Source organism: Pan paniscus, chromosome 14, assembly GCF_029289425.2.
Source record: "Pan paniscus chromosome 14, NHGRI_mPanPan1-v2.0_pri, whole genome shotgun sequence".
In the NCBI taxonomy this organism is placed as follows: domain Eukaryota; kingdom Metazoa; phylum Chordata; class Mammalia; order Primates; family Hominidae; genus Pan; species Pan paniscus.
Window position 1 is genome coordinate 72,165,336 of NC_073263.2, and position 19,433 is coordinate 72,184,768.

The window sequence follows — 19,433 nt, forward strand, 5'->3', positions numbered from 1 at the left end:
ATTAGCACACACCTATGAGAAGGGGTATAATTAAAAATGGATGATATTAATAAATACTAGAGAAATGAAAAGCAAATGGATCATTTATATACTGATGGTGGGAATGTATATTAGTACAGTTATTGTGGACGATTGGCAGTTTCTCATAAAACTGAATATGCAACTACCATATAATTCGGCTATAACATTCTTAAACATTTATCCCAAAGAAATCAAGCCTTATGTTGACACAAAACATGTACATGATTGTATATAGCAGCTTTATTCACAATAGTCAATAACCAGAAACTACCTAGATGTTTGTACATGGGTGAATGACTAAACAAACTATAGTAGATCTGTATCATGGAATACTATTCAGCAATGTGAAGCAATCACCCATTGGTACATATAAAAACCTGGATGAATCCCCAGAGGATTATGCTTAGTGAAAAAAAAACCAATACCAAAAGGTTACATAGTGCATGATTCCATTAACGTAGCATTTATTGTTTAAATGACTAAATTATAGACATAGAGAAAAGATGAGTGGTTGTCTGGGTTTAAGGAAGGAATGGAGATGGGAAATTGGCATGGTTATAAACAGACAAAATGAGGGATCCTTGTGGTAATGGAAATATTCTTTATCTTTATTTTTTCACTGTCAATTTCCTGATTGTAATATTGTCCTATAATTTTATAATATCTCACTTATGAGGGAAATTGGGCAACTGCAGGTACACAGATCATACTGCCAAAAGAATCAAATTTAATCTTTCAATTTAATCTTTAAAATTTAAAATTTATCCCATAATTCAATGTTCACTTGAACACCCAAATATCACTTTAGACTTAAACCATACTGCCATTGAAATTTGTCATGAAATTGTTTCTCTCAGATACTTGACGAAGTTTTAAACAAAACGTGAAATCTATTTAAGTAAAATGGTTACTTAAAAAACAACAACAGCAACAACAAAAACCGTACCCTTCTCTACTAAATTGCTCTATAAGTGGTCAGGAACAAAAACAATGCTCAATTCTCCAGCACCATTTTTTGTCGTTGTTATTGTTGTAATCTACCCAAGTCCACTGTTTTCCCTATTTCTGTTGTTATCCCCTCTATCTTTGTATTAGTAGCTCTTCTGGACCTGTTGTTTCTGTCATCACTCCTTGTCTTGTGAAACTGCTGTTGTGCCAGAAATGTTATTCTTACTTATGCAATCAGTGCTTTGCAATGATTAAGCCATATGACAATGTCCAATCTTTGCCATTTCAAGTAACTACACATCCCCACCCACATCTGATCTCAGGGATGTGATTCTCATATCAAACATCTGGGAGAAAACTAAGCCAGACCTGATCCAATTAGTCTTTGGGAAACTCAGGTTTCTCTTCCTCTGTGAAATTTCTACTGAACACCCCAGGGAGAAGCATGATCTCTTTCACTTTAAAGTCGATACACTAAGTTTTTGTAGCTTTCACTTGGTAAATGATTAACTTTCTTACAACTTTCTTAAAATCAGGATGTTATTTATATAAATTTATACAGAAACATATATAAAAGAGATCACTTTCCATATGATCTCTGAAATTTTTTACTTAAGATTAAACCTTATATTTCTTTTTATCTCTTACAGTACTTTGCACATAAGCATTAAATCAAATATTTAATTATTTACTACTATTTCTCAGAGAACTTAAATACATTCTAAGTAAGATACCACAAACAACACCAACCAGGTGCTTGAAGTCTTCCTTTTCTTTTTCTTTTTTTTTTTTTTTTTTTTTTGACAGTCTTGCTCTTTTGCCCAGGCTGGAGTGCAGTGGTGTGATCTTGGCTCACGGCAGTCTAGACCTCCTGGGATCAAGCGATCCTCCTGCCTCACCCTCCCGAGTAGCTGGGACCACAGATTCATGCCACCATGCCTGGCTTTCTTGCTTATTTGTTTATTTATTTTTCTAGAGACATAGTATCCCCATGTTGATCAGGCTGTTCTCAAACTCCTGGCCTCAAGAGATCCTATCCTCTCGGCCTCACAAAGTGTTGGGATTATAGGCAAGTGCCACCATGCATGGCCCTTCTTAACATATTTTTTTAAACAAATTCAATCCATTCTGAACACTCTTGAAGATATAAAATATAGTATAAATATAAGCTAGCCTCTCTTTAACACTAGAAATATAGCTGTGTCTTCATCTTTGATAAAACACACATTCAAAGTTAGTGCTTTTTAATTCTATGATATTTTTATATACCAAAATGGAATAATTGCTTTAAATAATATAGGTAAAGTAAAACAAAGGATACAGTATGAAAGATTCATTAAAAATACTAGAAAAATACTAATCATTTTTGTTAGGGTGAAATACACTTCTTCCATTAATACTACCTTAAATTGGATTAGAATAGGAAACATTCAGTAGAGCAAGGAAGGTCTTCATTTACACGAAAGAATAATTTATAATTATTTGTTAACAATAGCTTGCACTGTTTTTTTTTTTGTTTTTTTTAATTCAGGCATGAACGTGTTATGGAACATGTTATGAACTCAGAAAATGTTCCCCCCTGTGAAGCTGGTCAGGTCTACGTAGTGAAATTTCATATAGGCTCTTAATTTGGGGCATTATTAATATTTCTTCAAGGCACAGGCTTTTACATAAAATGGACTACAGTAGTAAATAATTAATACTATTTTCTAATCCAAATTTATTGAGAATTTCAAAGAATCTTAAAGAAAAATCATCTATACAATAGTTGGACTTGAAACAGTTTCAGTGAAAGTACAGAATTAATTTAAATCCTAGGTGAATTTTCTGTTTTCTTCCTTCCTTCCTCTCTTCTTTCCTTCTTTCCTCCCTATGCATCCCCCCACTTTCTTTTTTCCAAAAAACAGTTAAGAACTTAGACAATAACACACCATTTTATGTTTTTTCATCTTTATTTTCAGGTACTCTGCTTATAATTACTATTAATTTTATGTAGTTAAGCAAATATAATATAAAATGTCACCTACTGAATAAATCAAGTTAATATTGTAATTGATTTTTCTGGATTGCTTGTGCTTACTTACTTTCAACAGAGGCTGGTTTTGTACTTACATTTACTTTCTCATTTTCATATTATTGATTGCAATTGCTGCAAAAATGGAATTGTTGTGTCTATTGTTTTATGGTATTAATTAATTTGATTTACACATGAATTACATTTTGAGTAATTACATTATGACAAAGTAACACTAATGTAAATAAATTACTTAATTTGAATACACTACTATTGGTATTTATAAGTAAACCTCTCATTCCATAAAAAATCTTTGTGATTAGAACAAAATCAATACCATAATTTTTCACTCTTTCCTACACACCACAAGACACAGTAATCCTTGTTTACATAGCTGTTAATCAGTGTCAAACTGAAGAACAATTTTTAAAAATATCCAGCAGGGGATGATCCTAGACCTCATATTTAACACTTTAATCAGTGGCCTAAGCATTTTGCTTAGTGTCAAATGACCCTCACAATTGTACATTACAGGAAGGGCATTTTCAGAAGTTTTTAAAATATGTGCATAAAATGGTAATAAGCAGCAAACTTAGGAATAACAAAATCAGAACTATGTATCTCCATAAGGAAACCTGACTGTGAAAACAGCAGAAAGAGAGAATTTAGCAACATGCAAGTACAACAGTAAAATGTCAAGAATCTCAATGTTTATTAATCAAAAGCATACTATTGTATTAATAGGTAAGAAGGGAATGGTGATATGGGCATGAATAAATAGTGAGATAAAAAATTAGGAATCTTTAGCTAGTTTTACAATAATAGGCATTTATTTTATTCAAGAGTAAATAAACTCTATAGATAACTATACAAATAAATTCCAAAACAGTTCTAGAAAACATGCTCTAGACACCACTTAGAATCAAAGAAAGGTAAAAGCTGAAAGACCTAAATGAAAGACTATAAGGAGCGAATTTCCCTTTCAAGTATAGGAAAATTGTATGTTAGCTATGTTGCATTTAAGTTTAGAGACGAATTGAACTACTAAAAGTGTAGAATACAATTAATATTGCACTTAAGTTTTTCAGGAAATGTAATGTTTTCTACATTGCACTGGGTTACAGGGGAATGGCTTTAAAGGTCTTTGCCTGGAGAATACTAAAATTAAAATGAATGTTCCACTTCTGATAATGACAATCTTTGCGATTGAGTTTAACCACCATGATAAAAACAATAAAGGAACTAGAACAGAACATACACACACACACACACACACACACACACACACACACACACACACACAAACACCGACAATTTCTTCCTTTTGCCGTAGCTATAGGGGATATTCAAGGGCATGGAGCATGAGCCGCTGCCCCAGGAGTCCTGCCTGCCCCGACACCCAGCCCAGCTTGCCAATGCGGACTCAAACGCCGCTGACTGCCACCCACACGCCCTCCCCAGACTCCACCGTGTTCAGTTTGTATTTTCAATTGAGAATGGTTTGAGGAAAAATGATGTGTGTACTGCATGTGACGAATTTTGTCTTAAGCACTGAGGCTAGAGATACTCACTGAGGCATAACCTCACTAACACAGTTTGTTACATCTAGTTTATCTTTACTAACACACTTCTCAACCAAAACAAATGCAAATGTAATGATATATTTAAATAATAAAAAATAACTTTCAACCTAGATGTCTATACCCAGAGAATGTGTTTTTGAAAAATAAAAATAAGATGGCATTTCCAGAAAAAAAAAATTTGACAGAATTCAACATTGCTGATCTGTTTTGCAGGCAGATGCAGATAATAAACGGTATTCTTGGCAACTAATTATAAAATGTATACAGAAATGCAAAGGACCAAGAATATCTAAAGACATTTAATAAAAAGAACAAAGTGGGAGAAGTTATTCTAATAAACATCAAAAAATACAATAAAACTACAGTAATGAAGATGAATAGCAAAAGTGGTAAAATTGAGAGTGCAGAAACATCCATGACTGTATGAAAGATTAATATAAGACATATTGGAATAAAAGTGGTCTCCAAAGTAGAAAGAAAGTATGAAATTTTTCATCCATTATTCTAGAACAATAGCAAAAATTTAAATTAGAGACAAAAGCTGAAATTTGATCTTACTTAAAAGCACAAGCAAAAAAAGCAAAAATGTAAAAGCAAGAACAATATGATTTCAGACCATAATGTAAAGTCTTTTTCTTTTTTTCTTTTTATCTCTTCTTCCATTTTTCTTTTCTCTTTCACTTTTTCCTTTCTTCCCCTTAGCTTTCCCTTCCTGAATAGATCCGTCGAAAATCCATTAGGTAGGACAGAAGCTGGTGTCTGCATGAGTGTGTGTCTGTGTGTGTGTGTGTTGAGTGTTGAGTATTGGTGGTCTAAAGCAGGGTGTTGAAACTCAAGCCAGGTGAGAAGAATGTCTGTGCAGGAGGGTCATGGACAAGTGCAATGTGCGTGATCACATGTTGGGTAATAAATACACAGGCAAAATAAAGCAAACAAGCATGGGGTGTTAAAGTGTATGTTTGGTAAGGACGCATTCACACAGGTCGGCAGCCTGGCACAGACTAAAAGCTTGAGTACAGTTAGAGTGCCCTTTCACAGATGGTTTTCCGATCATAAAACGTAACCTACAAGCACAACCTCCATTGATTCTCTTGGTGATGTTGGTGCCCGTCTTAACAGAGTCTCTTATTGATTTTATAATGCCACGTTCACACACTTTCACAAAATGTCCACATCGTGTGTTTTGCAACCTTACAGAATATATGCACTCTAGAATATCCAATAATCTGAGCCTTTTGATTTCTTCTGTCACCATCTACCAGAGCAGTTTTGACATTTTAACTTAATGTATACAGCTATGTCTTTATGCTTCTAATAGCCATCCTAAGAGCATGTCAGCGTCCTTGCCTGGATGTTACATTCTGTATCATAAGACAATGTTGCCATATCGATAAACTCTCTTTTAACCGACCTTGTTATCTACGTATCTTCTCTTGATTCGGTATCTTCAGAATGCAATCCTGTATTTATTTTATTGGGTTATGTGAATACTTATTTACTGAGTATTTAGATTTAGATAGAGTTTTATGGTTTTTTCCTTAGGATGTCTAGCACTATGCTGGCTAAGTCATGTTTGACGTCCTTATTTTTTTGTCTAGATATCTAGGGTTGTTCCTGCCTTGTAATGAAGAGCCCTTTGCATTGTCTTCCAAAACAGGGAGAGTGCTAGCCTTGAAGAGCCAGATGTAGGCTATGACTGCAGAGAAATTTGATTCTCAGGGAATTCCAGAAATTCAAAAATTTCAACCAAGATCTTCCCATCCGTTATCCTACACACTTACTTCTCAGCCTGATGGTAGTGTGGTGTACCTTCCAGGACTGATAATTCAATCTTCCCTAGTTCCTGCTTACTCCTACATTGAGTCCTAGACCTAGTCTTTAGATTTTCTGCCCACTGATTGTAGGAGATAAGAGTCTATTTTTAGCTCTTAAGTGGACCTTCTGGCCTCACACTTCACTTGTCTTTCTCTAAAACGTTTAACACCCAAGCAACAGCTATCCAATTCTGTTTCCCTTATAACTATGATTTCTGATTCCTCCACTACATGTCGAATTCTTAATATGTTGCATCAGCCATTTCATTTTCTACTTCCAGTATGTTACCTTAGTTGAGTGAAATTTTTAACAGTTGTACTGCTACCACATGCCAAGTACTATGAATAGTCCATCTACAACCACTGATGGGGTTCTCATTGCCTGCTAACAATGATCTAGCTCCAAAATCTTAGTTTTGAGTCTGCTCTTTTGGACCTCTCCTGGCAATGACTCTAGTACATTGGGTAAATGTCTTTGAAAGCAAGACTCTAAGAAAGAAATTCATGCAAGAAGTTAATGGAGGTTCTTAGGATGAAGAACTGTAGGATGGGAAAGAGGGAAAAGTTGAAATGTACTGAAGTAAGAGTAAAAGTTTTAGCCAATCCTTCAGGGAGCTCTAGAGCTGGTTTAGGCTTACAAACTTGCTCTAAGTAAAGGCAGGGGATCAGGACATTTATACATCACATTGAACTATGACTGGATTCAGCCTGCCCCGGAAATGGTGGACAAAAGTTTGGGCAAGGTAGCTCTCTTGAGTCCAAGCCAACTGCAAAGAGGCAACTCAGCCGAGAGCTTTCAGCCATCAATACTCCCAGCATCTAAGACAATGGGTTCTTCCTTCCTGAAAGAGAAAATCTGGATAGCACACCACACTTCTGCAAAAAGTTATAAATGGCTGGGTTAGTTTTTTTGTTTGTTTGTTTCACTTACTGCATTGAACCACAAAATGTTTAATGCTCTCCTTGATCAAATACATGCATGACATGTGCTATGATTTGAATGTGTTTCTTCCAAAATTCAGATGTTGTTAATGTGATAGTATTAAGAGGTGGAGACTTGAAGAGGTGATCAGGCTGTGAGGTGCCTTCCTTGTTAATGGAATGAAAGTCCTTATAACAGATGTTTCATACAGCATTCCGCTAGCTTGCTAGCCTGCTCTTCCAGTGTTCTGCCATGTGAGGACTACAGGTGCTTAGATCTTGGACCTCCCAGCCTCCAGAACTGTGAGAAAGTAAATTTCCCTTAAAAAAATTACTTACACTTTGTTATAGCAGCACAGAATAAGACAGCACGACAGTGTTATACTACAGAAGGATGTATGAACATGATGCCAATTTTGTGTTTTGAATTGTTGAAAAGAAATTGAATTTGTTATTTCCTCCAAGGGTTAGCCATTTGGGGTTGCCATTATAAGACATCTGCACACTAATGTTTAGCCTTTTTTTTTTTTTTTGGTTGACATTACAAAACATTTAAACACTTTGCACATTTCTCTGAAACGGCTTCCATGACTAGCAAACAAATGTTTGTTCTCTTAGTTTAATACTAGCAAAAATGTATCTTTGGAAATTGGATTTGACAAAAACAATTTAAATGAGTATGCTACACTGAAAGTAGCTTTTGAAAATAAAAGTGATGATCTAAACTACATTCCAATAATTTTAGAGTTTCAGATTAAAACAAAAACTGTTCCCTAATTTCAAACTTTACGAAAATGATTTAATAGCATTTGATTTTCTTTTTCAACTAATATGAAAATAAATTAAGGCTCATAAATGGAATTGATTCATATAAAGTACTAAACTATGGGACACTAAATATGATAATTCTATAACATACTGAAAATGATTATATAAAATAGATATTATAAAAAAGACATTGTGCAAACCATTATATTATATTGGGAAATACCAATGTTTTTCCTAGTTAATAGACTCAATAATGAGTTTTGTTATGCATATTACTAACCAATAAACATAATTCATTGCTAATTGACATCTTTGTTCACAAGAAAAAAATAGATAACTGTGTTCAAATCAAATAAATAAAATTATGGTAAAATTTTAATTGCTAAATATGTATGTTTTTAAATTAGTACTTTTATGTAGTACTAATTGAAAAAGTACTAATTAGTACTTTTATGTAGTACAAAATTGAGAAAACATATACACAATGGACTGCTAATACACAGCTACCAAGTAGCTATAATTAAAACCTGACAGTAAAGTTTGACTGAGGACTTGAAACAAAAGGACCTTTCATTTACTGCTGGTGGAAGTATAATTGGCACATATTTTTGAAATTAGTTAGGCACTATATTTTAAAAGTGATTTGCCTATGATATGAGCCAACAATTCTACTTTTAGAGGTAGTAACATAGAAATAGAAATATATGTGCACCAAGAAAGTGTGTAAAGTTATGTATGCACAAAATTATTTATATAGATGATTAGTTATATAATATAATATATAACATATGCCTTAATACATGTACAAATGTTTCTATGAATGTATAAAATATTCCACTTCTTAAAAATTAAACTATACAACTAAACTATACTACTAAGAATTATATGCTTAGTTGCTAAACAACAAAAGAAAGACATGAAAAAATGTTACCATGAAGTCAATAATTATTTTGGGTAAGAACTGTGCAATGATTCAAGGAGAAAATGGAATGCATACTCTGGAGTACTAACATTATTACATTGCTGTGTAATATGCTATTCATTGTGATATAATGCATTGAGATGTACATTTATGTATTTTTTGCATATGTGTTACATTTTTAATCTAATTTTTTTATCAAAGTAGATAAGAAAAATAAGGTAATCTGTTGTTTGTAAGGATAAAAAGAAAATACAACCATGTTAGAAAATTAGGAAAAGTATTCTTCTTATATATTTTTCACCTTCCTGGGAGAATAGACTATACTTTTACTTATAATTTCTCTATTCACTTATTATGTAATTATTTACTTAATTTTACACAAAATATTTTTATTATTTTTTCTTTACAGACTCCTAATTTGAAATCATGAATTAGTTAATAATCATAAGACATATTCAAGTAGCTTTTCACATTTTAATGAAAATTTAGTAAAAGCTATCATAGGAAGAATTAGTCCCTGATTTCTAGCATCCAATAACCCAATCTATAAATTTTAAAAATTTAGAGACTGTTAAAAAATTACATAAAATCAAATGAACAAATGGTAACATTTAAACAATTTCATAAGGAAAATTCCAATGTCATTGCTAATGTGGAAAACAGTACTTTTTGAAGTATTTGAAAGACTATCAAATAGAGCTAAAAGTTGGAATAAAAAAATTCAATAAACCACAAAATCACTGCACTATTGCACCTTCATTTTGGCAACTCCAGACCAACAATCATACACATCTATATCAGAGCTATAAATAGCTTATCACAATCTATTCTTACAAGATTTGGTACACATTGCTCATAATTCTGGCAATTCTCCCTTCTGCAAACCCACACATGTGGTTCTTTGATAGGAATTTTTTTTTTTTTTTTTTTTTTTTTTTAATGAAGTCTCACTCTGTCGCCCAGGCTGGAGTGCAATGGCACAGTCTCGGCTCACTGCAACCTCTGCCTCCTGGGTTTAAGCGATTCTCGTGGCTCAGCCTCCTGAGCAGTTGGGATTACAGGCGTGTGCCACCACGCCCGGCTAATTTTTTTTTTTTTTTTTTTTTGTATTTTTGTAGAGACGGGGTTTCACCAGGCTGGTCTCGAGCTCCTGACCTCAAGTGATCCACCCCACTCAGCCTCCCAGAGTGCTGGGATTACAGGGGTGAGCCAACGCGCCCGGCTGACAGGAATTCTTTAAGGAGGAGCTGTCTACATTTTAGGAAATGTCCACGTGAACATCTGTATGATAGAAACATTTTAGGAGTAAATTAACTTTAGAAAGGAAGAAAAATACTACAGCGATCCCAACTTTATATCTAATACTGATTCGTCATTACAGTCAAGCAAGGGCAATCTGCAGCCCTCCATCACCTATCTTGTTCCAGGGTAATTCCTAAATTTCCTTCTCTGGGTGTTTCACCAATAAGCTTTCCAAAGATGAGAGAGTCTAGATCACCCACATCAGTGTCATTTTGGCCAAAAATCATTAATTTCCTTCTGAAAGGACATAAAATTGACTTTAGATTCCATATCAGTGTTACCAGAAGGAAGAGGCTAGGGAAGACAATTTTGGAGTATTAGATTCTGATTCACCCCGGGCAATCAAGTTCTCTGTTTTATAGACTGAGACCGGCTGGTTGTTTTTGTTTGTTTTATAAATCTCCGACAGCTTTCCTGACCAGAACATTCTACAGCATCCTCACACTCACATCTGATCATATTGTATTTGCTTCCCATTCAGCTGCCTTTCATTATTTTTACTTTGATTTGAAGTCACTGAGTAATAATGAAGTCTGCTCTGAAAAAGAATCCTATAAAATGCAATGTAAAGATGATAATGTTTCTCATTCAAAAACATGTAGTTATTTAATGTCCCCTAACTAGGGCACCTTAGATTAATTCCCCACTGCTGTAAGTACAAAGAACAGCTTTAATTATCATGAGTAAGTAGGTTTTTAAATTGTTTATTTATTTGTTTATCTTGTGGACAGATGGATTTTGATAATCGAAAGTTTCTCTTTCCACACTAGCTATCAGAAATCCTAGAGCCAAACTGATGACTCACATAAAATACTGTATAGGCCATGATGGCAAGCACCAGGTCTTGTTTTACTCTCCATTCATCTGCATTCTATTTTTTTCATTTTTACTGCTTGCAGTTAAAGATGTACCACGTTATTTATGAGTTTCTGTAACCCATCATCCTAGGAAAAGGAAATCATAAGAAAGTAAAAAATATTCCTTTGTTCTTATGCATGTTTTTCCCACTCATTGAACTATTTATAAAAAATTTTTAAAAAGACAAATTATGTCTTAGGATTTAAAGTATAATCCATAATAAATGCAAATTTTATGTGTATTATATAAAAAATACATTTACAATAAATATGTTGAGAAGGTAATATTCATGATAAATAAAATATTTTTATTGCAAATAATTACAATGAATAAATACTCACTACTTATTTAGCTTATTTAATATAATCCAGAATAAAGAAAAATGACCAATTTTTCTAATTTATTTTAGGAAGATCATTTATTTTAAACATCTGTGATTGATAATATAGCACTCTAAGTAATATTATAATATCAAAATAAATAAATTTGAGAGAAATAAAATATTAGCTTTCATATTTTTATGAAAAGTTAGACAAAAGGAAAGAATACATATAACTAAAACAATAAAATCACTAAGATATATTTAATAGCTGGAACTCTAACAATTTGTGTTATATGCAGATAATATGCTTGCTTTTCCTTTTTTTCTTCAGTGGTGAAAATGTTTAAAAATTACATAAACATATGATAATCTTAAAGAAAACTTTGATAAATTTCCCCAATTATAAATTAGTCTATACTTTTTGTAAATAACATAATAAATTCAAATAATAGTGATAGAAGTAAAAATAAATAAGTAAATAGTTAATCATTTAAAAGGAAAAGAAAAAGTGGAATACGGCACCAAAACAACATTCAATAAAATAGAAAATACAAACTAAAAAGAAAATACATGTAAAGTCTATGGGATTATCATTATTATTATTATTTTGCTCATTTTTGAATCACATTATACCATATATATTTTATCAACAAAAGGTTACGTATTAGGAATTTAAAGAAAAAATCCAATAAAAATGTTAATTAAAACAGGAAAACATGGATAATAATTTAATATAATATTTTACATTTTAAAAAATGTGTTTTGATAAAATAAGCAACACAAAAGAAATAAATTTAATTTAATAACATCTAATCAAGAAACAAACAGTAAAAACATGAATGATCCAGGACATAGAGCAATATATTCTCATTTAAAACTTACACTTGTTTTATAAACTTGACTAAAATTTTCAGAGAAATTACTCAATTAATTTAAGGAGAAATAGAATATGAGAAGTGTATGTGTACAATAAATATGATATTGTTAAATTAATTATTTTAAAGAACTACATCTAAAAATGGCATCACAAAAATTCTCTCAGCCTCTCAAGATGCTGATCATTTTCATGTCCAGTAATCTAGTTCAATATAAACACAAGACTAAAACTTTTTTCTACTAAATTTATGATTATATATTTCAAATAGCATAATTTTGAAATAAGCATTCAGAGAAATAACATTATAAAAGCAATATTAGAAAATAATCAATAATATTATAAAAAATTAGCCAATAATATTAGAAAAAAGCACTAGTACCTTAATCCAGTGGTAAAATAAAATGATAGATAACCATAGACAAATAAGATTTGTTGCAAGGTAATAAAAAAGTTAGAAAGCCAATTAGTACAATCAATTATAACATTCAGTGAAAATATTTAATATTTAATAAAATGTTTAGAACTTTTTCTAATAGGGATTGAAAATAAATTGGTAAAATTCAACTTCTATTCTCCCAAAATACTGTATAAATATTAAATGAGGTACTCTTTATTGTGATTAATAGTATCTAATTGAATAACACTAAAAATATGCTATTAGAATGCGAACTTTTATTACATAATTAATATCACTTAGCATGTCTTTAAATATATTTAAAGATGAATATATATTTGTTTCTCAAAATGTGAAGGTTGTACAAACCTAATAAAATATTCACATGGACATTTAGTTTTTAATTAAATTATTTTTATTATAATATACTTTATCATGTAGCAAACTTAAAAGTACTTGTAAACTACATATTCTTCTGACTCTAACAAACATAAATCCAAGTTAATTAAATACAAAATATCAACATTTAAAACGTTGTCATCGATTTCATGTGATAGATGATGCTGTTTTGATGAAACAAAATAGCTTCTTTCAACATCACTATGACAGTAGCCACTACTGACAATAGTTCTATAAAGGTTAGCATTTCTATACTAACATATACCGTGATCATTTGAATAATTCATTATTATCTACACCTTTTCCCAGACCAAAATTCTTCATCATTTATGTAGTATATCTACCTTCTTTTCTCATTAGTCTCTATTAATTGAAGTAGTACACTACTGTGTCACACAAAGTTGTTGGCAAACACATATATGTTTTTAAAAATAACTGAAGTAAGCCCAGATTATTCAAAAATAATCTTTTAATTTGGAATTCTCACTAAAGGTAATATTTTGGCATGAATGCAGTTTTTTAAAATAACTTAGATAAACTCCAGGATCCATTAGGACTATTGCTGTTATTTTAAAATTAAGATGTGTTAATCTAACCAAAACATTCATACATTAGAACAACGTATTAAAAGTTAATCAATTCCTTGATAATGATTTCCTGTGTCACTTTAGTCAATACCATAGATAGTATTGGCAGTCCATCTACAAACAAAAAGTAAATCAAGTGAAAGCTATTATACCTGAGAAGGCTGAGGAAGACAAAACTACATCGTGATGCCTAAATTATTTTTCCTTAGTGCTTATTTTCTTACATGCCTTCTATGTGGTAAAACACAAGCTCTCAGCCACTTAATGGCATGTGTTCCATGGCAAATTAAACTTATTTATTTCAATTTATTTCAAGTCACATCACACAATGCAGCAAAAGAATGTCACATTTCATTGACTAATCCACCCCTGAAAATTGCTTGGAACAAGTTACAGTAAGAAATTTTGTGGGGATTTACTCTCATTGCCTTGGGAAGAATCAAATCCTTATTATAAATTGGAGCTAATAGTGGTCACCATGTAGTGTAGTTCAAAATTATTAGGACTGTGTTATATGACTCTAGAGTATAGTATATTTTTAAACATTGAGTCTGCAGTCTTAATATTTTATGAATATTTTATTTTATAAGTTGTAAGTTATGAGTTTTCATAACCCATGAAAAGACCTCAGAGGTACATAATATTGAATGGTTGTTCATGAAAAACTGCATATTTGTGAATTCATCAGCAAAGGAAGTAAAGGAGGAAAATAATGGAAAAAACTCAATTCTGACAATTGGGAAATGTGAGTAATGGTCCTATGACTCCTATTTATTAACTAGGTTTTCCTTAGGTAAGTCACTTTATTTCTTTGGGTCTTAGTTTTCTCATCTGTCCATCAAGGAGCTTGGATTAGGATACCTCTAAAAACTCTTGAGTTCTGAAATCCTGTGTTCTACTATGACATTAATTTCATCACATATGTATAGATAATTTCATTGCCCACTTAATTCTAGACTGCTAACAATTATCTATCCCAAAAGTGCACCTCTAAAATGTTCTATCTAGCAAGCCTTCCCCAATCATCTAGAGCCAACATAAAGAATCTTTTCTTTAAAATTCTATAGCTGATATATAGCAATTTTAAAGTACTTATTCTGATATATGGTCCATATTGGTGTATTTGTCTTTGTTCCATACTAGAAGTCAAGGGCTATTTATTATTCATTCAGGTGACTCTCCTTCTTCCACAGTGCCCCTACCTCAAAGACCTAATAGTGCTACATGTACATGAAAGATAAAATTGAGGCTCAGTAAAAGTGCATTGTATAAATGTAGGGAACTAGGTTTTCTGCCCTGTACTTGAATCTTATTGTACCTATGAGAGTCACTGGGTCTTCCTCTTCGCTCGCTAGAATATTTGGCCTTTGCCGTCCTTTGGACAGTCCCTGGAAACTGCAATTTGAGTAAATCAAGACCTAAATTTAAATTTGCTAGTGATATCCTCCCAGTTTCAAATTTACTATCTACCATAACAACTCATAACGCCTCATCACTTTCATGGGCCATATTTCTCTGTTTCTCTCACTGGCCTATATCAGAAACGTTGAGAATGACAAAACTCTTTTAGTATTTTTCCCCGCTTGGAAAACATTTTTTCAATCAGTTGGTAGCAATAAATATCAAAAATTTTGTGTCTGGGGGATTGCTTGTTTCCTTCATATCACTATATTGTACTTAACCTCAGAGCACTGATCACATTCATTTTAATTGCATGTAGATTTTTTAATCTACACAGTAGCCCATGAATTTCTAAGGGAAGAATTTTTTGTTTTATCTCTGTTTACTCAGTAGTTAACATAAAGCCTGTTAGAGCAGATCCACATAGCACACAATGTGTGAATAAAAAACTTCATACCAGGGTCTGGCTGGAGTAAATATGAACTGTAACTCAAGGTTGTGCCTTAGAAAAGCTCACAACCTACTTATGACAATCTGAGCTATATAAAATGTGGCAACAGAAAAATCACAGAGTAACTCCTGGATCTTGTTATCTTTCAGGAAATTAAATTCTTCCTGCTAGGACAAATTAAATGATCAGCAAAAAAAGTGATAGAAACCTGTAAGAAAAAGTATTAGGATGTAAAAAGGAGTTAATGAATGGAGTCTATAATACTATTTCTACTTATCTCACAGTATTACAGAGTGTTTAAAAATGTTAAATTGAATGTGTAGAAAAAATAAACACAATAAATTAGTATAATTCAAAGTGACAGCACAGGAACCCCTAGATAGAGGCATGGAAAGAAACAAATCAAAACTAATGGTATTCCTCTGAGTGGATATTGATATCAACATAAATTATAATTCCTATTAAATTCATAAAGTGTTAATTAAAATGCTGCTCTACACAGCATTACATATTGTATGTGTGTAAATATTAGTGCTAGGACATTTTACTGCTTCTCATTTATCACCTTCAGAATCAAATGTGTATTTTTATATGCTGTACAACCTATGAAATGCAACAGGCAGATTGGATTTCCCTAGAAAATTTCCTTGTCTCCATTAAGAGCTTTATGCATTTTCCATATGTATGTGAGAAAAAATACAGAATGGAATAATATAATATTCTCTACATATGTATATGCATATATATGTGTATGTATATATACATTTCTTGACTATATACTAATTTATGTTTCAAAAATTCTATTCTATTTTATATCAAAATATTAAAGGGAAGTAACAAGTCTTAAATTTGAGATCCTTTATATATTAATTTTGTTAATATCAAATAATTCAACATACTTGTTCCACCATTATTCCATCATTATTTCAAATATTTCAAATATGTATGTATCCTACCATTATTTCAAATATTTCCATATTCTATAGAATATTTATATTTTCTAAATTATTGTCCTTAATAGACAAAGACATAAATAGCTGATTTCTAAGTTTTTGAAAAGCAATTGTATATTTACAAGGAATACCACACCAGAAAAAGTCTGCAACATCAATATTACCAAGACCACTCTTTATTAGTTTGGAGTGTATTTCTCTTAATGTAGACTTCTTAGTCTTTTTGCTACAGATATTATCTAGTATTAATGGCATTACATAGTGGTCACATGAGACTGATAATAAACTGAGAGGGAAAATTTTGTTCCTCAGAATTAGAGTGTTTTAAACATTTTGATTTCCACAGCTTTTTTACACTTTCAAAAATAATTGAGGAGCCCCAAAACCCTTTTGTGTCTTTGGGTTTTATCTAGTAATATTTACTAAATTAAAAACTATACCCACTACTTTTAAAATATTTATTTTTAATTCACTTACCAACATTAATCAATCTATTACATTTTAACAAAAATAACATATTTTTATAAAAACAAACATTTTCCCATGCAACTATTATTGAGCAATGTATTTTGGCAAATTTGTCTTCTTAGAAGACAATTAGATTTTCATATATTCTACTGCACTAAATCTATAATATATGTTTTGGCTAAAATATGAAAAGAAAATCTGGTCTGATGTTTATATTCTTTCAGAAAAAGGAAGTGAATTTAAAAGCCTTTTCAGATAATTATGAGTATTTCTTTTTGACGCTCCACTAAACAGACAAGTGGTAGTTTCCTTAATACAAATTGCAATGTAGACTCTTAAACCACATAAATGAATTTACTGTATTCTGCTACATTCATCCAATATTCTATCTCGCCATTTGAATGTATTTTTTACTCACACATTATTTCAAAATCGTAGGCAATATATTTTGAAAAATACTGTTTTTTAAAAATATTGGTTCACTGAGTTATACACATCTACCAATATTTACTTATAAATATATGAAATATATGTATGCATTTATTGAGAGTGTTTTTAAATTTGTTTTTCAGACAGGGTCTCACTTTTTTGCCCAGGCTGGAGTGCAGTGGCATGATCACAGCTCATTGCAGCCTTGACCTCCCAGGATCAAGCAATCCTCCCACCTCAGCCTTTCAAGTAGCTAGGACCACAGTTGTGTGTCACTATGTTCAGCTAGTTTCTGCCCCCCCCAACCCCCACCATGGCTGGGATGCAGTGGCATGATCTTGGCTCACTGCACCTCCACCTCACAGGTTCAAGTGATTCTCGTGCCGCAGCCTCCCAGGTAGCTGGGATTACAAGCATGTGCCAATACACCCAGCTAATTTTTAAATTTTTAGTATAGACGGATTTCACCTTGTTGGCGATGCTGGTCTCGAACTTTCAGCCTGGGGTAATCTGCCCACTTTGGCCTCCCAAAGTGCTGGGATTACAGGCATGAGCCACTGTACCGAGATGGAGTCTTTCTATGCTGCCTGGGATAGTCTTGAAATCGTAAGTGATCCTCCTACCTTGGCCTCCCAAACTACTGGGATTACAGGTGTGAGCCACCACATATTTAAACATTTTAATATGCAATATATTTTTTAAATCACATCTGTTAATATTACCATAGCTCATGAGAAAAATATTTAACATTGGGAAGATGTTAAGCTTACGTGGAAGGGTACTATTTTTCCAAAATCCTAGCTTGCACTTAAAAATTTCAGTTTTATCATAGACAAAAATACCATTATTTTTGTTGAGGTGGCAAGATCATTTCATTAATTTTTGAGAAGTATCTACTAAATACCGACATTTAAACAACCATAGTTTATCAATGTTCTTCAAAGCAAAAAGAACTCTTCATGAAAATAGTAGCAGTTCAATGCTAAACTTTCACAGTCATGTAAATGCTTTTTGCTGGAGACAATAATTTGCAGTGGCATATGCAGCAGAAGTACTTCATTTGTACTTCCCATTTTTCACACCTTTTTCATATCTTTTATATATCTAGTTTTTATTTATCTAATATTTTATTTAAAAGATCTGTATTCAAAAATCAAGATTTATAAAAGTGACTTTTTTCTGCTTCATCAGGGCATTCCTAAATAAAATTTGGGATTTTTTTTTTAACGTTGCTATTATTGTTAGTGTGTGCTGGTAAAGTCTAACTGCTAGTTAGGCCAAGCTTTAGTATCTCGAATCATGCTAAGGCACGAGCAATTGTACCCTTCATTGCTTTTGCATGACCAGTGAATATATAAACTCAGTAGATATGAGAAATAATGTTTGGCACTATTATTTTAAAGAATGTGAACTACAGGGACCTCCCCTGAAAGTCTGTATGGAACTCTTGGGTTTTGTGGAACATGTTTAGTGAATTGTTTTTATAGAACAAGATTTGAGCAGATTGCATATTCCCTAATATATTTACTTTTAAAAAGAGTAAGTAATTCAGGATTCCTATAAACAACTTGAAAATGTTGCTAGAGAACATTCAAATTACAATAATGACACTAAGTATGTTGAATATTAAATGGTTTTCCTAAGGTCATAGAAAAGACTAATGATATAACTTAAGATTTGTGTCTTCTAGGGAAGCCCAGAGTTCCCTCTTCTGTACTCTTTCCTCTTCATTTAGCTTGTAAAATAATATTTGCTAAAGCATTGATTCCTTCTAAATTATTTTCAACTTTTGGACAAATTCTTGAGAGCAATCTTTTAAATTCAGAAATTGTATAGGTTTGAAATTTTAAGGAACCACAAATATGTAACAGCTTTGAGAACGTAATCTGAAGAAAACATGTCACTAAAATGTGTAAACTACAAAATTCTCAATAAAATATTATACCATATGTAAAATTCATTTCTAGGTTACATGTTTTTAGCATAGCAGAATAATACATG